Raw genomic sequence first — 25,491 nt, 5'->3', positions numbered from 1 at the left:
GCCCAATGAGTAATTGATATTTAGTCGTTTTCAGCCAATTTTCTGGATTTTTTAAAAATTTCACTTTTTTGTGAAAATATCCACTAAATGAGGGAATAATATGTGTGAGGGTACCCCAGGAGGGTTCCAATTGTGTGTGGGTAGAATATATATCCCACGGGGGTAAAATTGAAAAAAGTTGAAAACATTTTTTTCTTGGACTTAGTCATTTTTCCGGCGTTTATCAGACTTTCAGATAGGGCAAATGTCTGTGAGCGTTTCGATTTCAGTTCCAGAGTGATTCGCCCAATGAGTCCTTGATATTTAGTCGTTTTCAGCCAATTTTCTGGATTTTTGAAAATTTCACTTTTTTGTGAAAATATCCACTAAATGAGGGAATAATATGTGTGAGGGTACCCCAGGAGAGTTCCAAATGTGTGTGGGTAGAATATATATCCCACGGGGGTAAAATTGAAGAAAGTTGAAAAAAAATATTTTTGGACTTAGTCATTTTTCCGGCGTTTATCAGACTTTCAGATAGGGCAAATGTCTGTGAGCATTCCGATTTCAGTACCAGAGCGATTCGCCTAATGAGTCCTTGATATTTAGTCGTTTTTAGCCAATTTTCTGGATTTTTGAAAATTTCACTTTTTTGTGAAAATATCCACTAAATGAGGGAATAATATGTGTGAGGGTACCCCAGGAGAGTTGCAAATGTGTGTGGGTAGAATATATATCCCACGGGGGTAAAATTGAAAAAAGTTGAAAAAATTTTTTTCTTGGACTTAGTCATTTTTCCGGCGTTTATCAGACTTTCAGATAGGGGAAATGTCAGTGAGCATTCCGATTTCAGTTCCAGAGCGATTTGCCCAATGAGTCCTTAATATTTAGTCGTTTTCAGCCAATTTTCGGGATTTTTGAAAATTTCACTTTTTTGTGAAAATATCCACTAAATGAGGGAATAATATGTGTGAAGGTACCCCAGGAGAGTTCCAAATGTGTGTGGGTAGAATATATATCCCACGGGGGTAAAATAGAAAAAAGTTGAAAAAATTTTTTTCTTCGACTTAGTCATTTTTCCGGCGTTTATCAGACTTTCAGATAGGGGAAATGTCAGTGAGCGTTCCGATTTCAGTTCCAGAGCGATTTGCCCAATGAGTCCTTAATATTTAGTCGTTTTCAGCCAATTTTCTGGATTTTTTGAAAATTTCACTTTTTTGTGAAAATATCCACTAAATGAAGGAATAATATGTGTGAGGGTTCCCCAGGAGAGTTTGGAATGTGTGTGGGTAGAATATATATCCCACGGGGGTAAAATAGAAAAAAGTTGAAAACATTTTTTTCTTGGACTTAGTCATTTTTCCGGCGTTTATCAGACTTTCAGATAGGGGAATTGTCAGTGAGCGTTCCGATTTCAGTTCCAGGGCGATTCGCCCAATGAGTCCTTGATATTTAGTAGTTTTCAGACAATTTTCTGGATTTTTTGAAAATTTCACTTTTTTGTGAAAATATCCACTAAATGAGGGAATAATATGTGTGAGGGTAGCCCAGGAGAGTTCCAAATGTGTGTGGGTAGAATATATATCCCACGGGGGTAAAATTGAAAAAAGTTGAAAATTTTTTTTTCTTGGACTGTCATTTTTCCGGCGTTTATCAGTCTTTCAGATAGGGGAAATGTCAGTGAGCATTCCGATTTCAGTTCCAGAGCGATTCGCCCAATGAGTCCTTGATATTTAGTCTTTTCCAGCCAATTTTCTGGATTTCTTGAAAATTTCACGTTTTTGTGAAAATATCCACTAAATGAGGGAATAATATGTGTGAGGGTACCCCAGCAGAGTTCCAAATGTGTGTGGGTAGAATATATATCCAACGGGGGTAAAATTGAAAAAAGTTGAAATTTTTTTTTTCTTGGACTAAGTCATTTTTCCGGCGTTTATCAGACTTTCAGATAGGGGAAATGTCAGTGGGCGTTCCCATTTCAGTTCCAGAGCGATTCGCCCAATGAGTCCTTGATATATAGTAGTTTTCAGCCAATTTTCGGGATTTTTGAAAATTTCACTTTTTTGTGAAAATATCCACTAAATGAGGGAATAATATGTATGAGGGTACCCCAGGAGAGTTCCAAATGTGTGTGGGTAGAATATATATCCCACGGGGATAAAATTGAGAAAAGTTGAAAAAAATTTATTTTTTGACTTAGTCATTTTTCCGGCGTTTATCAGACTTTCAGATAGGGGAAATGTCAGTGAGCATTCCGATTTCAGTTCCAGAGCGATTTGCCCAATGAGTCCTTAATATTTAGTCGTTTTCAGCCAATTTTCTGGATTTTTGAAAATTTCACTTTTTTGTGAAAATATCCACTAAATGAGGGAATAATATGTGTGAGGGTACCCCAGGAGAGTTCCAAATGTGTGTGGGTAGAATATATATCCCACGGGGGTAAAATTAAAAAAAAATGAAAAAAATTTTTTTTTGGACTTAGTCATTTTTCCGGCGTTTATCAGACTTTCAGATAGGGGAAATGTCAGTGAGCGTTCCGATTTCAGTTCCAGAGCGATTTGCCCAATGAGTCCTTAATATTTAGTCGTTTTCAGCCAATTTTCTGGATTTTTGAAAATTTCACTTTTTTGTGAAAATATCCACTAAATGAGGGAATAATATGTGTGAGGGTACCCCAAGAGAGTTCCAAATGTGTGTGGGTAAAATATATATCCCACGGGGGTAAAATTGAAGAAAGTTGAAAAAAAATTTTTTTGGACTTAGTCATTTTTCCGGCGTTTATCAGACTTTCAGATAGGGCAAATGTCTGTGAGCATTCCGATTTCGGTTCCAGAGCGATTCGCCCAATGAGTCCTTGATATTTAGTCGTTTTCAGCCAATTTTCTGGATTTTTGAAAATTTCACTTTTTTGTGAAAATATCCACTTAATGAGGGAATAATATGTGTGAGGGTACCCCAGGAGAGTTCCAAATGTGTGTGGGTAGAATATATATCCCACGGGGGTAAAATTGAAGAAAGTTGAAAAAAAATTTTTTTTGGACTTAGTCATTTTTCCGGCGTTTATCAGACTTTCAGATAGGGGAAATGTCAGTGAGCATTCCGATTTCAGTTCCAGAGCGATTTGCCCAATGAGTCCTTAATATTTAGTCGTTTTCAGCCAATTTTCTGGATTTTTGAAAATTTCACTTTTTTGTGAAAATATCCACTAAATGAGGGAATAATATGTGTGAGGGTACCCCAGGAGAGTTCCAAATGTGTGTGGGTAGAATATATATCCCACGGGGGTAAAATTAAAAAAAGTTGAAAAAAATTTTTTTTTGGACTTAGTCATTTTTCCGGCGTATATCAGACTTTCAGATAGGGGAAATGTCAGTGAGCGTCCCGATTTCAGTTCCAGAGAGATTTGCCCAATGAGTCCTTAATATTTAGTCATTTTCAGCCAATTTTCTGGATTTTTGAAAATTTCACTTTTTTGTGAAAATATCCACTAAATGAGGGAATAATATGTGTGAGGGTACCCCAGGAGGGTTCCAAATGTGTGTGGGTAGAATATATATCCCACGGGGGTAAAATTGAAAAAAGTTGAAAACATTTTTTTCTTGGACTTAGTCATTTTTCCGGCGTTTATCAGACTTTCAGATAGGGGAAATGTCAGTGAGCATCCCGATTTCAGTTCCAGAGCGATTTGCCCAATGAGTCCTTAATATTTAGTCGTTTTCAGCCAATTTTCTGGATTTTTGAAAATTTCACTTTTTTGTGAAAATATCCACTAAATGAGGGAATAATATGTGTGAGGGTACCCCAGGAGAGTTCCAAATGTGTGTGGGTAGAATATATATCCCACGGGGGTAAAATTAAAAAAAGTTGAAAACATTTTTTTCTTGGACTTAGTCATTTTTCCGGCGTTTATCAGACTTTCAGATAGGGGAAATGTCAGTGAGCATTCTTATTTCCGTTCCAGAGCGATTCGCCCAATGAGTAACTGATATTTAGTCGTTTTCAGCCAATTTTCTGGATTTTTTGAAAATTTCACTTTTTTTGTGAAAATATCCACTAAATGAGGGAATAATATGTGTGAGGGTACCCCAGGAGGGTTCCAAATGTGTGTGGGTAGAATATATATCCCACGGGGGTAAAATTGAAAAAAGTTGAAAACATTTTTTTCTTGGACTTAGTCATTTTTCCGGCGTTTATCAGACTTTCAGATAGGGCAAATGTCTGTGAGCGTTTCGATTTCAGTTCCAGAGCGATTCGCCCAATGAGTCCTTGATATTTAGTCGTTTTCAGCCAATTTTCTGGATTTTTGAAAATTTCACTTTTTTGTGAAAATATCCACTAAATGAGGGAATAATATGTGTGAGGGTACCCCAGGAGAGTTCCAAATGTGTGTGGGTAGAATATATATCCCACGGGGGTAAAATTGAAGAAAGTTGAAAAAAAATTTTTTTTGGACTTAGTCATTTTTCCGGCGTTTATCAGACTTTCAGATAGGGCAAATGTCTGTGAGCATTCCGATTTCAGTTCCAGAGCGATTTGCCTAATGAGTCCTTGATATTTAGTAGTTTTTAGCTAATTTTCTGGATTTTTGAAAATTTCACTTTTTTGTGAAAATATCCACTAAATGAGGGAATAATATGTGTGAGGGTACCCCAGGAGAGTTCCAAATGTGTGTGGGTAGAATATATATCCCACGGGGGTAAAATTGAAAAAAGTTGAAAAATTTTTTTCTTGGACTTAGTAATTTTTCCGGCGTTTATCAGACTTTCAGATAGGGGAAATGTCAGTGAGCGTTCCGATTTCAGTTCCAGAGCAATTCGCCCAAAGAGTCCTTGATATTTAGTCGTTTTCAGCCAATTTTCTGGATTTTTGAAAATTTCACTTTTTTGTGAAAATATCCACTAAATGAGGGAATAATATGTGTGAGGGTACCCCAGGAGAGTTCCAAATGTGTGTGGGTAGAATATATATCCCACGGGGGTAAAATTGAAAAAAGTTGAAAAAATTTTTTTCTTGGACTTAGTAATTTTTCCGGCGTTTATCAGACTTTCAGATAGGGCAAATGTCTGTGAGCATTCCGATTTCAGTTCCAGAGCGATTCGCCTAATGATTTCTTGATATTTAGTCGTTTTTAGCCAATTTTCTGGATTTTTGAAAATTTCACTTTTTTGTGAAAATATCCACTAAATGAGGGAATAATATGTGTGAGGGTACCCCAGGAGAGTTGCAATTGTGTGTGGGTAGAATATATATCCCACGGGGGTAAAATTTAAGAAAGTTGAAAAAAAATTTTTTTTGGACTTAGTCATTTTTCCGGCGTTTATCAGACTTTCAGATAGGGGAAATGTCAGTGAGCGTTCCGATTTCAGTTCCAGAGCAATTCGCCCAAAGAGTCCTTGATATTTAGTCGTTTTCAGCCAATTTTCTGGATTTTTGAAAATTTCACTTTTTTGTGAAAATATCCACTAAATGAGGGAATAACATGTGTGAGGTTACCCCAGGAGGGTTCCAAATGTGTGTGGGTAGAATATATATCCCACGGGGGTAAAATTGAAGAAAGTTGAAAAAAAATTTTTTTTGGACTTAGTCATTTTTCCGGCGTTTATCAGACTTTCAGATAGGGGAAATGTCAGTGAGCATCCCGATTTCAGTTCCAGAGCGATTTGCCCAATGAGTCCTTAATATTTAGTCTTTTTCAGCCAATTTTCTGGATTTTTGAAAATTTCACTTTTTTGTGAAAATATCCACTAAATGAGGGAATAATATGTGTGAGGGTACCCCAGGAGAGTTCCAAATGTGTGTGGGTAGAATATATATCCCACGGGGGTAAAATTAAAAAAAGTTGAAAAAAATTTTTTTTTGGACTTAGTCATTTTTCCGGCGTTTATCAGACTTTCAGATAGGGGAAATGTCAGTGAGCGTTCCGATTTCAGTTCCAGAGCGATTTGCCCAATGAGTCCTTAATATTTAGTCGTTTTCAGCCAATTTTCTGGATTTTTGAAAATTTCACTTTTTTGTGAAAATATCCACTAAATGAGGGAATAATATGTGTGAGGGTACCCCAAGAGAGTTCCAAATGTGTGTGGGTAAAATATATATCCCACGGGGGTAAAATTGAAGAAAGTTGAAAAAAAATTTTTTTGGACTTAGTCATTTTTCCGGCGTTTATCAGACTTTCAGATAGGGCAAATGTCTGTGAGCATTCCGATTTCGGTTCCAGAGCGATTCGCCCAATGAGTCCTTGATATTTAGTCGTTTTCAGCCAATTTTCTGGATTTTTGAAAATTTCACTTTTTTGTGAAAATATCCACTTAATGAGGGAATAATATGTGTGAGGGTACCCCAGGAGAGTTCCAAATGTGTGTGGGTAGAATATATATCCCACGGGGGTAAAATTGAAGAAAGTTGAAAAAAAATTTTTTTTGGACTTAGTCATTTTTCCGGCGTTTATCAGACTTTCAGATAGGGGAAATGTAAGTGAGCATTCTTATTTCAGTTCCAGAGCGATTCGCCCAATGAGTAATTGATAATTAGTCGTTTTCAGCCAATTTTCTGGATTTTTTGAAAATTTCACTTTTTTGTGAAAATATCCACTAAATGAGGGAATAATATGTGTGAGGGTACCCCAGGAGGGTTCCAAATGTGTGTGGGTAGAATATATATCCCACGGGGGTAAAATTGAAAAAAGTTGAAAACATTTTTTTCTTGAACTTAGTCATTTTTCCGGCGTTTATCAGACTTTCAGATAGGGCAATTGTCTGTGAGCGCTTCGATTTCAGTTCCAGAGCGATTCGCCCAATGAGTCCTTGATATTTAGTCGTTTTCAGCCAATTTTCTGGATTTTTGAAAATTTCACTTTTTTGTGAAAATATCCACTAAATGAGGGAATAATATGTGTACCCCAGGAGAGTTCCAAATGTGTGTGGGTAGAATATATATCCCACGGGGGTAAAATTAAAAAAAGTTGAAAAAAATTTTTTTTTGGACTTAGTCATTTTTCCGGCGTATATCAGACTTTCAGATAGGGGAAATGTCAGTGAGCGTCCCGATTTCAGTTCCAGAGAGATTTGCCCAATGAGTCCTTAATATTTAGTCATTTTCAGCCAATTTTCTGGATTTTTGAAAATTTCACTTTTTTGTGAAAATATCCACTAAATGAGGGAATAATATGTGTGAGGGTACCCCAGGAGAGTTCCAAATGTGTGTGGGTAGAATATATATCCCACGGGGGTAAAATTAAAAAAAGTTGAAAAAAATTTTTTTTGGGACTTAGTCATTTTTCCGGCGTATATCAGACTTTCAGATAGGGGAAATGTCAGTGAGCGTTCCGATTTCATTTCCAGAGCGATTCGCCCAATGAGTCGTTGATATTTAGTCGTTTTCAGCCAATTTTCTGGATTTTTGAAAATTTCACTTTTTTGTGAAAATATCCACTAAATGAGGGAATAATATGTGTGAGGGTACCCCAGGAGAGTTCCAAATGTGTGTGGGTAGAATATATATCCCACGGGGTAAAATTAAAAAAAGTTGAAAAAAATTTTTTTTGGGACTTAGTCATTTTTCCGGCGTATATCAGACTTTCTGATAGGGGAAATGTCAGTGAGCATTCCCATTTCAGTTCAAGAGCGATTCGCCCAATGAGTCCTTGATATTTAGTCGTTTTCAGCCAATTTTCTGGATTTTTGAAAATTTCACTTTTTTGTGAAAATATCCACTAAATGAGGGAATAATATGTGTGAGGGTACCCCAGGAGGGTTCCAAATGTGTGTGGGTAGAATATATATCCCACGGGGGTAAAATTGAAGAAAGTTGAAAACATTTTTTTCTTGGACTTAGTCATTTTTCCGGCGTTTATCAGACTTTCAGATAGGGCAAATGTCAGTGAGCGTTCAGATTTCAGTTCCAGAGCGATTCGCCCAATGAGTCCTTGATATTTAGTCATTTTCAGCCAATTTTCGGGATTTTTGAAAATTTCACTATTTTGTGAAAATATCCTCTAAATGAGGGAATAATATGTGTGAGTGAACCCCAGGAGAGTTCCAAATGTGTGTGGGTAGAATATATATCCCACGTGGGTAAAATTGAAAAAAGTTGAAAAAAAATTTTTCTTGGACTTAGACATTTTTCCGGCGTTTATCAGACTTTCAGATAGGGCAAATGTCTGTGAGCATTCCGATTTCAGTTCCAGAGCGATTCGCCTAATGAGTCCTTGCTATTTAGTCGTTGTAAGCCAATTTTCTGGATTTTTGAAAATTTCACTTTTTTGTGAAAATATCCACTAAATGAGGGAATAATATGTGTGAGGGTACCCCAGGAGAGTTCCAAATGTGTGTGGGTAGAATATATATCCCACGGGGGTAAAATTGAAAAAAGTTGAAAAAAATTTTTTCTTGGACTTAGTCATTTTTCCGGCGTTTATCAGACTTTCAGATTGGGGAAATGTCAGTGAGCGTTCCCATTTCAGTTCAAGAGCGATTCGCCCAATGAGTCCTTGATATTTAGTCGTTTTCAGCCAATTTTCTGGATTTTTGAAAATTTCACTTTTTTGTGAAAATATCGACTAAATGAGGGAATAATATGTGTGAGGGTACCCCAGGAGGGTTCCAAATGTGTGTGGGTAGAATATATATCCCACGGGGGTAAAATTGAAGAAAGTTGAAAACATTTTTTTCTTGGACTTAGTCATTTTTCCGGCGTTTATCAGACTTTCAGATAGGGCAAATGTCAGTGAGCGTTCAGATTTCAGTTCCAGAGCGATTCGCCCAATGAGTCCTTGATATTTAGTCATTTTCATCCAATTTTCTGGATTTTTTGAAAATTTCACTTTTTTGTGAAAATATCCACTAAATGAGGGAATAATATGTGTGAGGGTACCCCAGGAGGGTTCCAAATGTGTGTGGGTAGAAAATATATCCCACGGGGGAAAAAATTGAAAAAAGTTGAAAACATTTTTTTCTTGAACTTAGTCATTTTTCTGGCGTTTATCAGACTTTCAGATAGGGCAAATGTCTGTGAGCGTTTCGATTTCAGTTCCAGAGCGATTCGCCCAATGAGTCCTTGATATTTAGTCGTTTTCAGCCAATTTTCTGGATTTTTGAAAATTTCACTTTTTTGTGAAAATATCCACTAAATGAGGGAATAATATGTGTGAGGGTACCCCAGGAGAGTTCCAAATGTGTGTGGGTAGAATATATATCCCACAGGGGTAAAATTAAAAAAAGTTGAAAAAAATTTTTTTTTGGACTTAGTCATTTTTCCGGCGTTTATCAGACTTTCAGATAGGGGAAATGTGAGTGAGCGTTCCGATTTCAGTTCCAGAGCGATTCGCCCAATGAGTCCTTGATATTTAGTCATTTTCAGCCAATTTTCGGGATTTTTGAAAATTTCACTATTTTGTGAAAATATCCTCTAAATGAGGGAATAATATGTGTGAGGGTACCCCAGGAGAGTTCCAAATGTGTGTGGGTAGAATATATATCCCACGGGGGTAAAATTAAAAAAAGTAAAAAAAAATTTTTTTTTGGACTTAGTCATTTTTCCGGCGTTTATCAGACTTTCAGATAGGGGAAATGTGAGTGAGCGTTCCGATTTCAGTTCCAGAGCGATTCGCCCAATGAGTCATTGATATTTAGTCGTTTTCAGCCAATTTTCTGGATTTTTGAAAATTTCACTTTTTTGTGAAAATATCCACTAAATGAGGGAATAATATGTGTGAGGGTACCCCAGGAGAGTTCCAAATGTGTGTGGGTAGAATATATATCCCACGGGGGTAAAATAGAAAAAAGTTGAAAAAATGTTTTTCTTCGACTTAGTCATTTTTCCGGCGTTTATCAGACTTTCAGATAGGGCAAATGTCAGTGAGCATTCCGATTTCAGTTCCAGTGCGATTCGCCCAATGAGTCCTTGATATTTAGTCGTTTTCAGCCATTTTTCGGGATTTTTGAAAATTTCACTAATTTGTGAAAATATCCACTAAATGAGGGAATAATATGTGTGAGGGTACCCCAGGAGGGTTCCAAATGTGTGTGGGTAGAATATATATCCCACGGGGGTAAAATTGAAAAAAGTTGAAAAAAAATTTTTCTTGGACTTAGTCATTTTTCCGGCGTTTATCAGACTTTCAGATAGGGCAAATGTCTGTGAGCATTCCGATTTCAGTTCCAGAGCGATTCGCCCAATGAGTCCTTGATATTTAGTCGTTGTAAGCCAATTTTCTGGATTTTTGAAAATTTCACTTTTTTGTGAAAATATCGACTAAATGAGGGAATAATATGTGTGAGGGTACCCCAGGAGGGTTCCAAATGTGTGTGGGTAGAATATATATCCCACGGGGGTAAAATTGAAGAAAGTTGAAAACATTTTTTTCTTGGACTTAGTCATTTTTCCGGCGTTTATCAGACTTTCAGATAGGGCAAATGTCAGTGAGCGTTCAGATTTCAGTTCCAGAGCGATTCGCCCAATGAGTCCTTGATATTTAGTCATTTTCAGCCAATTTTCGGGATTTTTGAAAATTTCACTATTTTGTGAAAATATCCTCTAAATTAGGGAATAATATGTGTGAGTGAACCCCAGGAGAGTTCCAAATGTGTGTGGGTAGAATATATATCCCACGGGGGTAAAATTGAAAAAAGTTGAAAAAAATTTTTTCTTGGACTTAGTCATTTTTCCGGCGTTTATCAGACTTTCAGATAGGGGAAATGACAGTGAGCGTCCCGATTTCAGTTCCAGAGCGATTTGCCCAATGAGTCCTTAATATTTAGTCGTTTTCAGCCAATTTTCTGGATTTTTGAAAATTTCACTTTTTTGTGAAAATATCCACTAAATGAGGGAATAATATGTGTGAGGGTACCCCAGGAGAGTTCCAAATGTGTGTGGGTAGAATATATATCCCACGGGGGTAAAATTAAAAAAAGTTGAAAAAAATTTTTTTTTGGACTTAGTCATTTTTCCGGCGTTTATCAGACTTTCAGATAGGGGAAATGTGAGTGAGCGTTCCGATTTCAGTTCCAGAGCGATTCGCCCAATGAGTCGTTGATATTTAGTCGTTTTCAGCCAATTTTCTGGATTTTTGAAAATTTCACTTTTTTGTGAAAATATCCACTAAATGAGGGAATAATATGTGTGAGGGTACCCCAGGAGAGTTCCAAATGTGTGTGGGTAGAATATATATCCCACGGGGGTAAAATAGAAAAAAGTTGAAAAAATGTTTTCTTCGACTTAGTCATTTTTCCGGCGTTTATCAGACTTTCAGATAGGGCAAATGTCTGTGAGCATTCCGATTTCAGTTCCAGAGCGATTCGCCTAATGAGTCCTTGATATTTAGTCGTTGTAAGCCAATTTTCTGGATTTTTGAAAATTTCACTTTTTTGTGAAAATATCCACTAAATGAGGGAATAATATGTGTGAGGGTACCCCAGGAGAGTTCCAAATGTGTGTGGGTAGAATATATATCCCAAGGGGGTAAAATTGAAAAAAGTTGAAAAAAATTTTTTCTTGGACTTAGTCATTTTTCCGGCGTTTATCAGATTTTCAGATAGGGCAAATGTCAGTGAGATTTCCGATTTCAGTTCCAGAGCGATTCGCCCAATGAGTCCTTGATATTTAGTCGTTTTCAGCCAATTTTCGGGATTTTTGAAAATTTCACTATTTTGTGAAAATATCCTCTAAATGAGGGAATAATATGTGTGAGTGTACCCCAGGAGAGTTCCAAATGTGTGTGGGTAGAATATATATCCCATGGGGGTAAAATTGAAAAAAGTTGAAAAAATTTTTTTCTTGGACTTAGTCATTTTTCCGGCGTTTATCAGACTTTCAGATAGGGGAAATGTGAGTGAGCATTCCGATTTCAGTTCCAGAGCGATTCGCCCAATGAGTCGTTGATATTTAGTCGTTTTCAGCCAATTTTCTGGATTTTTGAAAATTTCACTTTTTTGTGAAAATATCCACTAAATGAGGGAATAATATGTGTGAGGGTACCCCAGGAGAGTTCCAAATGTGTGTGGGTAGAATATATATCCCACGGGGGTAAAATTGAAAAAAGTTGAAAAAAATTTTTTCTTGGACTTAGTCATTTTTCCGGCGTTTATCAGACTTTCAGATAGGGCAAATGTCAGTGAGCGTTCCGATTTCAGTTCCAGAGCGATTCACCCAATGAGTCCTTGATATTTAGTCGTTTTCAGCCAATTTTCGGGATTTTTGAAAATTTCACTATTTTGTGAAAATATCCTCTAAATGAGGGAATAATATGTGTGAGGGTACCCCAGGAGGGTTCCAAATGTGTGTGGGTAGAATATATATCCCACGGGGGTAAAATTGAAGAAAGTTGAAAACATTTTTTTCTTGGACTTAGTCATTTTTCCGGCGTTTATCAGACTTTCAGATAGGGCAAATGTCAGTGAGCGTTCAGATTTCAGTTCCAGAGCGATTCGCCCAATGAGTCCTTGATATTTAGTCATTTTCAGCCAATTTTCGGGATTTTTGAAAATTTCACTATTTTGTGAAAATATCCTCTAAATGAGGGAATAATATGTGTGAGTGAACCCCAGGAGAGTTCTAAATGTGTGTGGGTAGAATATATATCCCACGTGGGTAAAATTGAAAAAAGTTGAAAAAAATTTTTTCTTGGACTTAGTCATTTTTCCGGCGTTTATCAGACTTTCAGATAGGGGAAATGTCAGTGAGCGTTCCGATTTCAGTTCCAGAGCGATTCGCCCAATGAGTCCTTGATATTTAGTCATTTTCAGCCAATTTTCGGGATTTTTGAAAATTTCACTATTTTGTGAAAATATCCTCTAAATGAGGGAATAATATGTGTGAGTGAACCCCAGGAGAGTTCCAAATGTGTGTGGGTAGAATATATATCCCACGGGGGTAAAATTGAAAAAAGTTGAAAAAAAATTGTTCTTGGACTTAGTCATTTTTCCGGCGTTTATCAGACTTTCAGATAGGGGAAATGTGAGTGAGCGTTCCGATTTCAGTTCCAGAGCGATTCGCCCAATGAGTCCTTGATATTTAGTCGTTTTCAGCCATTTTTCGGGATTTTTGAAAATTTCACTATTTTGTGAAAATATCCACTAAATGAGGGAATAATATGTGTGAGGGTACCCCAGGAGAGTTCCAAATGTGTGTGGGTAGAATATATATCCCACGGGGGTAAAATTAAAAAAAGTTGAAAAAAATTTTTTTTTGGACTTAGTCATTTTTCCGGCGTTTATCAGACTTTCAGATAGGGGAAATGTGAGTGAGCGTTCCGATTTCAGTTCCAGAGCGATTCGCCCAATGAGTCGTTGATATTTAGTCGTTTTCAGCCAATTTTCTGGATTTTTGAAAATTTCACTTTTTTGTGAAAATATCCACTAAATGAGGGAATAATATGTGTGAGGGTACCCCAGGAGAGTTCCAAATGTGTGTGGGTAGAATATATATCCCACGGGGGTAAAATAGAAAAAAGTTGAAAAAATGTTTTTCTTCGACTTAGTCATTTTTCCGGCGTTTATCAGACTTTCAGATAGGGGAAATGTGAGTGAGCGTTCCGATTTCAGTTCCAGAGCGATTCGCCCAATGAGTCGTTGATATTTAGTCGTTTTCAGCCAATTTTCTGGATTTTTGAAAATTTCACTTTTTTGTGAAAATATCCACTAAATGAGGGAATAATATGTGTGAGGGTACCCCAGGAGAGTTCCAAATGTGTGTGGGTAGAATATATATCCCACGGGGGTAAAATTAAAAAAAGTTGAAAAAAATTTTTTTTTGGAGTTAGTCATTTTTCCGGCGTTTATCAGACTTTCAGATAGGGGAAATGTGAGTGAGCGTTCCGATTTCAGTTCCAGAGCTATTCGCCCAATGAGTCGTTGATATTTAGTCGTTTTCAGCCAATTTTCTGGATTTTTGAAAATTTCACTTTTTTGTGAAAATATCCACTAAATGAGGGAATAATATGTGTGAGGGTACCCCAGGAGAGTTCCAAATGTGTGTGGGTAGAATATATATCCCACGGGGGTAAAATAGAAAAAAGTTGAAAAAATGTTTTTCTTCGACTTAGTCATTTTTCCGGCGTTTATCAGACTTTCAGATAGGGCAAATGTCAGTGAGCATTCCGATTTCAGTTCCAGTGCGATTCGCCCAATGAGTCCTTGATATTTAGTCGTTTTCATCCATTTTTCGGGATTTTTGAAAATTTCACTAATTTGTGAAAATATCCACTAAATGAGGGAATAATATGTGTGAGGGTACCCCAGGAGGGTTCCAAATGTGTGTGGGTAGAATATATATCCCACGGGGGTAAAATTGAAAAAAGTTGAAAAAAAATTTTTCTTGGACTTAGTCATTTTTCCGGCGTTTATCAGACTTTCAGATAGGGCAAATGTCTGTGAGCATTCCGATTTCAGTTCCAGAGCGATTTGCCCAATGAGTCCTTGATATTTAGTCGTTGTAAGCCAATTTTCTGGATTTTTGAAAATTTCACTTTTTTGTGAAAATATCGACTAAATGAGGGAATAATATGTGTGAGGGTACCCCAGGAGGGTTCCAAATGTGTGTGGGTAGAATATATATCCCACGGGGGTAAAATTGAAGAAAGTTGAAAACATTTTTTTCTTGGACTTAGTCATTTTTCCGGCGTTTATCAGACTTTCAGATAGGGCAAATGTCAGTGAGCGTTCAGATTTCAGTTCCAGAGCGATTCGCCCAATGAGTCCTTGATATTTAGTCATTTTCAGCCAATTTTCGGGATTTTTGAAAATTTCACTATTTTGTGAAAATATCCTCTAAATGAGGGAATAATATGTGTGAGTGAACCCCAGGAGAGTTCCAAATGTGTGTGGGTAGAATATATATCCCACGGGGGTAAAATTGAAAAAAGTTGAAAAAAATTTTTTCTTGGACTTAGTCATTTTTCCGGCGTTTATCAGACTTTCAGATAGGGGAAATGACAGTGAGCGTCCCGATTTCAGTTCCAGAGCGATTTGCCCAATGAGTCCTTAATATTTAGTCGTTTTCAGCCAATTTTCTGGATTTTTGAAAATTTCACTTTTTTGTGAAAATATCCACTAAATGAGGGAATAATATGTGTGAGGGTACCCCAGGAGAGTTCCAAATGTGTGTGGGTAGAATATATATCCCACGGGGGTAAAATTAAAAAAAGTTGAAAAAAATTTTTTTTTGGACTTAGTCATTTTTCCGGCGTTTATCAGACTTTCAGATAGGGGAAATGTGAGTGAGCGTTCCGATTTCAGTTCCAGAGCGATTCGCCCAATGAGTCGTTGATATTTAGTCGTTTTCAGCCAATTTTCTGGATTTTTGAAAATTTCACTTTTTTGTGAAAATATCCACTAAATGAGGGAATAATATGTGTGAGGGTACCCCAGGAGAGTTCCAAATGTGTGTGGGTAGAATATATATCCCACGGGGGTAAAATAGAAAAAAGTTGAAAAAATGTTTTTCTTCGACTTAGTCATTTTTCCGGCGTTTATCAGACTTTCAGATAGGGCAAATGTCTGTGAGCATTCCGATTTCAGTTCCAGAGCGATTCGCCTAATGAGTCCTTGATATTTAGTCGTTGTAAGCCAATTTTCTGGATTTTTGAAAATTTCACTTTTTTGTGAAAATATCCACTAAATGAGGGAATAATATGTGTGAGGGTACCCCAGGAGAGTTCCAAATGTGTGTGGGTAGAATATATATCCCAAGGGGGTAAAATTGAAAAAAGATGAAAAAAATTTTTTCTTGGACTTAGTCATTTTTCCGGCGTTTATCAGATTTTCAGATAGGGCAAATGTCAGTGAGATTTCCGATTTCAGTTCCAGAGCGATTCGCCCAATGAGTCCTTGATATTTAGTCGTTTTCAGCCAATTTTCGGGATTTTTGAAAATTTCACTATTTTGTGAAAATATCCTCTAAATGAGGGAATAATATGTGTGAGTGTACCCCAGGAGAGTTCCAAATGTGTGTGGGTAGAATATATATCCCATGGGGGTAAAATTGAAAAAAGTTGAAAAAATTTTTTTCTTGGACTTAGTCATTTTTCCGGCGTTTATCAGACTTTCAGATAGGGGAAATGTGAGTGAGCGTTCCGATTTCAGTTCCAGAGCGATTCGCCCAATGAGTCGTTGATATTTAGTCGTTTTCAGCCAATTTTCTGGATTTTTGAAAATTTCACTTTTTTGTGAAAATATCCACTAAATGAGGGAATAATATGTGTGAGGGTACCCCAGGAGAGTTCCAAATGTGTGTGGGTAGAATATATATCCCACGGGGGTAAAATTGAAAAAAGTTGAAAAAAATTTTTTCTTGGACTTAGTCATTTTTCCGGCGTTTATCAGACTTTCAGATAGGGCAAATGTCAGTGAGCGTTCCGATTTCAGTTCCAGAGCGATTCACCCAATGAGTCCTTGATATTTAGTCGTTTTCAGCCAATTTTCGGGATTTTTGAAAATTTCACTATTTTGTGAAAATATCCTCTAAATGAGGGAATAATATGTGTGAGTGTACCCCAGGAGAGTTCCAAATGTGTGTGGGTAGAATATATATCCCACGGGGGTAAAATTGAAAAAAGTTGAAAAATATTTTTTCTTGGACTTAGTCATTTTTCCGGCGTTTATCAGACTTTCAGATAGGGGAAATGTAAGTGAGCATTCCGATTTCAGTTCCAGAGCGATTCGCCTAATGAGTCCTTGATATTTAGTCGTTTTTAGCCAATTTTCTGGATTTTTGAAAATTTTACTTTTTTGTGAAAATATCCACTAAATGAGGGAATAATATGTGTGAGGGTACCCCAGGAGAGTTCCAAATGTGTGTGGGTAGAATATATATCCCACGGGGGTAAAATTGAAAAAAGTTGAAAATTTTTTTTTCTTGGACTGAGTCATTTTTCCGGCGTTTATTCAACTTTCAGATAGGGGAAATGTCAGTGAGCATTCCGATTTCAGTTCCAGAGCGATTCGCCCAATGAGTCCTTGATATTTAGTCGTTTTCAGCCAATTTTCTGGATTTTTTGAAAATGTAACTTTTTTGTGAAAATATCCACTAAATGAGGGAATAATATGTGTGAGGGTTCCCCAGGAGAGTTCCAAATGTGTGTGGGTAGAATATATATCCCTCGGCGGTAAAATTGAAAAAAGTTGAAAAAAAATTTTTCTTGGACTTAGTCATTTTTCCGGCGTTTATCAGACTTTCAGATAGGGGAAATGTCAGTGGGCGTTACTGTTTCAGTTCCAGAGCGATTCGCCCAATGTATCCTTGATATTTAGTCGTTTTCAGCCAATTTTCTGGATTTTTTGAAAATTTCACTTTTTTGTGAAAATATCCACTAAATGAGGGAGGGTACCCCAGGAGAGTTCCAAAAGTGTGGGTAGAATATATATCTCACGGGGGTAAAATTGAAAAAAGTTGAAAACATTTTTTTCTTGGACTTAGTCATTTTTCCGGCGTTTATCAGACTTTCAGATAGAGCAAATGTCAGTGAGCGTTCCGATTTCAGTTCCAGAGCGATTTGCCCAATGAGTCCTTAATATTTAGTCGTTTTCAGCCAATTTTCTGGATTTTTGAAAATTTCACTTTTTTGTGAAAATATCCACTAAATGAGGGAATAATATGTGTGAGGGTACCCCAGTAGAGTTCCAAATGTGTGTGGGTAGAATATATATCCCACGGGGGTAAAATTAAAAAAAGTTGAAAAATTTTTTTTTGGGGATTTAGTCATTTTTCCGGCGTTTATCAGACTTTCAGATAGGGGAAATGTCAGTGAGCGTTCCGATTTCAGTTCCAGAGCGATTTGCCCAATGAGTCCTTGATATTTAGTCGTTTTCAGCCAATTTTCTGGATTTTTTGAAAATGTAACTTTTTTGTGAAAATATCCACTAAATGAGGGAATAATATGTGTGAGGGTTCCCCAGGAGAGTTCCAAATGTGTGTGGGTAGAATATATATCCCTCGGCGGTAAAATTGAAAAAAGTTGAAAAAAAATTTTTCTTGGACTTAGTCATTTTTCCGGCGTTTATCAGACTTTCAGATAGGGGAAATGTGAGTGAGCGTTCCGATTTCAGTTCCAGAGCGATTCGCCCAATGAGTCCTTGATATTTAGTCGTTTTCAGCCATTTTTCGGGATTTTTGAAAATTTCACTATTTTGTGAAAATATCCACTAAATGAGGGAATAATATGTGTGAGGGTACCCCAGGAGAGTTCCAAATGTGTGTGGGTAGAATATATATCCCACGGGGGTAAAATTAAAAAAAGTTGAAAAAAATTTTTTTTTGGACTTAGTCATTTTTCCGGCGTTTATCAGACTTTCAGATAGGGGAAATGTGAGTGAGCGTTCCGATTTCAGTTCCAGAGCGATTCGCCCAATGAGTCGTTGATATTTAGTCGTTTTCAGCCAATTTTCTGGATTTTTGAAAATTTCACTTTTTTGTGAAAATATCCACTAAATGAGGGAATAATATGTGTGAGGGTACCCCAGGAGAGTTCCAAATGTGTGTGGGTAGAATATATATCCCACGGGGGTAAAATAGAAAAAAGTTGAAAAAATGTTTTTCTTCGACTTAGTCATTTTTCCGGCGTTTATCAGACTTTCAGATAGGGGAAATGTGAGTGAGCGTTCCGATTTCAGTTCCAGAGCGATTCGCCCAATGAGTCGTTGATATTTAGTCGTTTTCAGCCAATTTTCTGGATTTTTGAAAATTTCACTTTTTTGTGAAAATATCCACTAAATGAGGGAATAATATGTGTGAGGGTACCCCAGGAGAGTTCCAAATGTGTGTGGGTAGAATATATATCCCACGGGGGTAAAATAGAAAAAAGTTGAAAAAATGTTTTTCTTCGACTTAGTCATTTTTCCGGCGTTTATCAGACTTTCAGATAGGGCAAATGTCAGTGAGCATTCCGATTTCAGTTCCAGTGCGATTCGCCCAATGAGTCCTTGATATTTAGTCGTTTTCAGCCATTTTTCGGGATTTTTGAAAATTTCACTAATTTGTGAAAATATCCACTAAATGAGGGAATAATATGTGTGAGGGTACCCCAGGAGGGTTCCAAATGTGTGTGGGTAGAATATATATCCCACGGGGGTAAAATTGAAAAAAGTTGAAAAAAATTTTTTCTTGGACTTAGTCATTTTTCCGGCGTTTATCAGACTTTCAGATAGGGCAAATGTCTGTGAGCATTCCGATTTCAGTTCCAGAGCGATTCGCCCAATGAGTCCTTGATATTTAGTCGTTGTAAGCCAATTTTCTGGACTTTTGAAAATTTCACTTTTTTGTGAAAATATCGACTAAATGAGGGAATAATATGTGTGAGGGTACCCCAGGAGGGTTCCAAATGTGTGTGGGTAGAATATATATCCCACGGGGGTAAAATTGAAGAAAGTTGAAAACATTTTTTTCTTGGACTTAGTCATTTTTCCGGCGTTTATCAGACTTTCAGATAGGGCAAATGTCAGTGAGCGTTCAGATTTCAGTTCCAGAGCGATTCGCCCAATGAGTCCTTGATATTTAGTCATTTTCAGCCAATTTTCGGGATTTTTGAAAATTTCACTATTTTGTGAAAATATCCTCTAAATGAGGGAATAATATGTGTGAGTGAACCCCAGGAGAGTTCCAAATGTGTGTGGGTAGAATATATATCCCACGGGGGTAAAATAGAAAAAAGTTGAAAAAATTTTTTTCTTCGACTTAGTCATTTTTCCGGCGTTTATCAGACTTTCAGATAGGGCAAATGTCAGTGAGCATTCCGATTTCAGTTCCAGAGCGATTCGCCCAATGAGTCCTTGATATTTAGTCGTTTTCAGCCAATTTTCTGGATTTTTGAAAATTTCACTTTTTTGTGAAAATATCCACTAAATGAGGGAATAATATGTGTGAGGGTACCCCAGGAGAGTTCCAAATGTGTGTGGGTAGAATATATATCCCACGGGTGTAAAATTAAAAAAAGTTGAAAAAATTTTTTTTTTGTACTTAGTTATTTTTCCGGCGTTTATCAGACTTTCAGATAGGGGAAATGTAAGTGTGCATTCCGATTTCAGTTCCAGAGCGATTCGCCTAATGAGTCCTTGATATTTAGTCGTTTTTAGCCAATTTTCTGGATTTTTGAAAATTTCACTTTTTTGTGAAAATATCCAATAAATGAGGGAATAATATGTGTGAGGGTACCCCAGGAGAGTTCCAAATGTGTGTGGGTAGAATATATATGCCACGGGGATAAAATTGAAAAAAGTTGAAAAAATTTTTTTCTTGGACTTAGTCATTTTTCCGGCGTTTATCAGACTTTCAGATAGGGGAAATGTCAGTGAGCATTCCTATTTCAGTTCCAGAGCGATTCGCCCAATGAGTCCTTGATATTTAGTCGTTTTCAGCCAATTTTCTGGATTTTTTGAAAATTTCACTTTTTTGTGAAAATATAAACTAAATGAGGGAATAATATGTGTGACGGTACCCCAGGAGAGTTCCAAATGTCTGTGGGTAAAATATACATCCCACGGGGGTAAAATTGAGAAAAGTTGAAAAATTTTTTTTTTTTTATTTAGTCATTTTTCCGGCGTTTATCAGACTTTCAGATAGAGCACATGTCAGTGAGCGTTCCGATTTCAGTTCCAGAGCGATTTGCCCAATGAGTCCTTAATATTTAGTCGTTTTCAGCCAATTTTCTGGATTTTTGAAAATTTCACTTTTTTGTGAAAATGTCCACTAAATGAGGGAATAATATGTGTGAGGGTTCCCCAGGAGAGTTCCAAATGTGTGTGGGTAGAATATATATCCAACGGGGGTAAAAATAAAAAAAGTTGAAAAAAATTTTTTTTTGGACTTAGTCATTTTTCCGGCGTTTATCAGACTTTCAGAGAGGGGAAATGTCAGTGGGCGTTACTGTTTCAGTTCCAGAGCGATTCACCCAATGTATCCTTGATATTTAGTCGTTTTCAGCCAATTTTCTGGATTTTTGAAAATTTCACTTTTTTGTGATAATGTCCACTAAATGAGGGAATAATATGTGTCAGGGTTCCCCAGGAGAGTTCCAAATGTGTGTGGGTAGAATATATATCGCACGGGGGTAAAATTAAAAAAAGTTGAAAAAAATTTTTTTTGGGACTTAGACATTTTTCCGGCGTTTATCAGACTTTCAGATAGGGGAAATGTCAGTGAGGGTTCCGATTTCAATTCCAGAGCGATTCGCCCAATGAGTCCTTGATATTTAGTCATTTTCAGCCAATTTTCGGGATTTTTGAAAATTTCACTTTTTTGTGAAAATATCCTCTAAATGAGGGAATAATATGTGTGAGGGTACCCCAGGAGAGTTCCAAATGTGTGTGGGTAGAATATATATCCCACGGGGGTAAAATTGAAAAAAGTTGAAAACATTTTTTTCTTGGACTTAGTCATTTTTCCGGCGTTTATCAGACTTTCAGATAGGGGAAATGTCAGTGAGCGTTCTTATTTCAGTTCCAGAGCGATTCGCCCATTGAGTCCTTAATATTTAGTCGTTTTCAGACAATTTTCTGGATTTTTGAAAATTTCACTTTTTTGTGAAAATATCCACTAAATGAGGGAATAATATGTGTGAGGGTACCCCAGGAGAGTTCCAAATGTATGTGGGTAGAATATATATCCCACGGGGGTAAAATTGAAAAAAGTTAAATTTTTTTTTTTCTTGGACTAAGTCATTTTTCCGGCGTTTATCAGACTTTCAGATAGGGGAAATGTCAGTGAGCGTTCCGATTTCAGTTCCAGAGCGATTCGCCTAATGAGTCCTTGATATTTAGTCATTTTCAGCCAATTTTCTGGATTTTTTGAAAATTTCACTTTTTTGTGAAAATGTCCACTAAATGAGGGAATAATATGTGTGAGGGTACCCCAGGAGAGTTCCAAATGTGTGTGGGTAGAATATATATCCCACGGGGGTAAAATTTAAAAAAGTTGAAAATTTTTTTTTCTTGGACTGAGTCATTTTTCCGGCGTTTATTAGACTTTCAGATAGGGGAAATGTCAGTGAGCATTCCGATTTCAGTTCCAGAGCGATTCGCCCAATGAGTCCTTGATATTTAGTCGTTTTCAGCCAATTTTCTGGATTTTTTGAAAATTTAACTTTTTTGTGAAAATATCCACTAAATGAGGGAATAATATGTGTGAGGGTACCCCAGGAGAGTTCCAAATGTGTGTGGGTAGAATATATATCCCACGGGGGTAAAATTGAAAAAAGTTGAAATTTTTTTTTTTCGGACTTAGTCATTTTTCCGGCGTTTATCAGACTTTCAGATAGGGGAAATGTCAGTGAGCGTTACGATTTCAGTTCCAGAGCGATTCGCCCAATGAGTCCTTGATATTTAGTCGTTTTCAGCCAATTTTCTGGATTTTTTGAAAATTTCACTTTTTTGTGAAAATATAAACTAAATGAGGGAATAATATGTGTGACGGTACCCCAGGAGAGTTCCAAATGTGTGTGGGTAAAATATACATCCCACGGGGGTAAAATTGAGAAAAGTTGAAAAAATTTTTTTTTTTCATTTAGTCATTTTTCCGGCGTTTATCAGACTTTCAGATAGAGCAAATGTCAGTGAGCGTTCCGATTTCAGTTCCAGAGCGATTTGCCCAATGAGTCCTTAATATTTAGTCGTTTTCAGCCAATTTTCTGGATTTTTGAAAATTTCACTTTTTTGTGAAAATATCCACTAAATAATGGAATAATATGTGTGAGGGTACCCCAGGAGAGTTGCAAATGTGTGTGGGTAGAATATATATCCCACGGGGGTAAAATTGAAGAAAGTTGAAAAAAAATTTTTTTTGGACTTAGTCATTTTTCCGGCGTTTATCAGACTTTCAGATAGGGCAAATGTCTGTGAGCATTCCGATTTCAGTTCCAGAGCGATTCGCCTAATGAGTCCTTGATATTTAGTCGTTTTTAGCCAATTTTCTGGATTTTTGAAAATTTCACTTTTTTGTGAAAATATCCACTAAATGAGGGAATAATATGTGTGAGGGTACCCCAGGAGAGTTCCAAATGTGTGTGGGTAGAATGTATATCCCACGGGGGTAAAATTGAAAAAAGTTGAAAATTTTTTTTTCTTGGACTGAGTCATTTTTCCGGCGTTTATTCAACTTTCAGATAGGGGAAATGTCAGTGAGCATTCCGATTTCAGTTCCAGAGCGATTCGCCCAATGAGTCCTTGATATTTAGTCGTTTTCAGCCAATTTTCTGGATTTTTTGAAAATGTAACTTTTTTGTGAAAATATCCACTAAATGAGGGAATAATATGTGTGAGGGTTCCCCAGGAGAGTTCCAAATGTGTGTGGGTAGAATATATATCCCTCGGCGGTAAAATTGAAAAAAGTTGAAAAAAAATTTTTCTTGGACTTAGTCATTTTTCCGGCGTTTATCAGACTTTCAGATAGGGGAAATGTCAGTGGGCGTTACTGTTTCAGTTCCAGAGCGATTCGCCCAATGTATCCTTGATATTTAGTCGTTTTCAGCCAATTTTCTGGATTTTTTGAAAATTTTACTTTTTTGTGAAAATATCCACTAAATGAGGGAGGGTACCCCAGGAGAGTTCCAAAAGTGTGGGTAGAATATATATCTCACGGGGGTAAAATTGAAAAAAGTTGAAAACATTTTTTTCTTGGACTTAGTCATTTTTCCGGCGTTTATCAGACTTTCAGATAGAGCAAATGTCAGTGAGCGTTCCGATTTCAGTTCCAGAGCGATTTGCCCAATGAGTCCTTAATATTTAGTCGTTTTCAGCCAATTTTCTGGATTTTTGAAAATTTCACTTTTTTGTGAAAATATCCACTAAATGAGGGAATAATATGTGTGAGGGTACCCCAGTAGAGTTCCAAATGTGTGTGGGTAGAATATATATCCCACGGGGGTAAAATTAAAAAAAGTTGACAAATTTTTTTTTGGGGATTTAGTCATTTTTCCGGCGTTTATCAGACTTTCAGATAGGGGAAATGTCAGTGAGCGTTCCGATTTCAGTTCCAGAGCGATTTGCCCAATGAGTCCTTGATATTTAGTCGTTTTCAGCCAATTTTCTGGATTTTTTGAAAATGTAACTTTTTTGTGAAAATATCCACTAAATGAGGGAATAATATGTGTGAGGGTTCCCCAGGAGAGTTCCAAATGTGTGTGGGTAGAATATATATCCCTCGGCGGTAAAATTGAAAAAAGTTGAAAAAAATTTTTTCTTGGACTTAGTCATTTTTCCGGCGTTTATCAGACTTTCAGATAGGGGAAATGTCAGTGGGCGTTACTGTTTCAGTTCCAGAGCGATTCGCCCAATGTATCCTTGATATTTAGTCGTTTTCAGCCAATTTTCTGGATTTTTTGAAAATTTCACTTTTTTGTGAAAATATCCACTAAATGAGGGAGGGTACCCCAGGAGAGTTCCAAAAGTGTGGGTAGAATATATATCTCACGGGGGTAAAATTGAAAAAAGTTGAAAACATTTTTTTCTTGGACTTAGTCATTTTTCCGGCGTTTATCAGACTTTCAGATAGAGCAAATGTCAGTGAGCGTTCCGATTTCAGTTCCAGAGCGATTTGCCCAATGAGTCCTTAATATTTAGTCGTTTTCAGCCAATTTTCTGGATTTTTGAAAATTTCACTTTTTTGTGAAAATATCCACTAAATGAGGGAATAATATGTGTGAGGGTACCCCAGTAGAGTTCCAAATGTGTGTGGGTAGAATATATATCCCACGGGGGTAAAATTAAAAAAAGTTGAAAAATTTTTTTTTGGGGATTTAGTCATTTTTCCGGCGTTTATCAGACTTTCAGATAGGGGAAATGTCAGTGAGCGTTCCGATTTCAGTTCCAGAGCGATTTGCCCAATGAGTCCTTGATATTTAGTCGTTTTCAGCCAATTTTCTGGATTTTTGAAAATTTCACTTTTTTTGTGAAAATATCCACTAAATGAGAGAATAATATGTGTGAGGGTACCCCAGGAGAGTTCCAAATGTGTGTGGGTAGAATATATATCCCACGGGGGTAAAATTTAAAAAAGTTGAAAACATTTTTTTCTTGGACTTAGTCATTTTTGCGGCGTTTATCAGACTTTCAGATGGGGAAATGTCAGTGAGCGTTCTTATTTCACTTCCAAAGCGATTCGCCCTATGAGTCCATAATATTTAGTCGTTTTCAGCCAGTTTTCTGGATTTTTGAAAATTTCACTTTTTTGTGAAAATATCCACTAAATGAGAGAATAATATGTGTGAGGGTACCCCAGGAGAGTTCCAAATGTGTGTGGGTAGAACATATATCCCACGGGGGTAAAATTGAAGAAAGTTGAAAAAAAATTTTTTTTGGACTTAGTCATTTTTCCGGCGTTTATCAGACTTTCAGATAGGGGAAATGTCAGTGAGCGTTCCTATTTCAGTTCCAGAGCGATTCGCCCAATGAGTCCTTGATATTTAGTCGTTTTCAGACAATTTTCGGAATTTTTGAAAATTTCACTTTTTTGCGAAAATATCCTCTAAATGAGGGAATAATATGTGTGAGGGTACCCCAGGAGAGTTCCAAATGTGTGTGGATAGAATATATA

Source organism: Phyllobates terribilis, unplaced genomic scaffold (genome assembly GCF_046119375.1).
Source record: "Phyllobates terribilis strain yellow unplaced genomic scaffold, ASM4611937v1 Scaffold_2__4_contigs__length_985480577, whole genome shotgun sequence".
In the NCBI taxonomy this organism is placed as follows: Eukaryota; Metazoa; Chordata; class Amphibia; order Anura; family Dendrobatidae; genus Phyllobates; species Phyllobates terribilis.
This window is presented reverse-complemented; position numbering follows the sequence as displayed.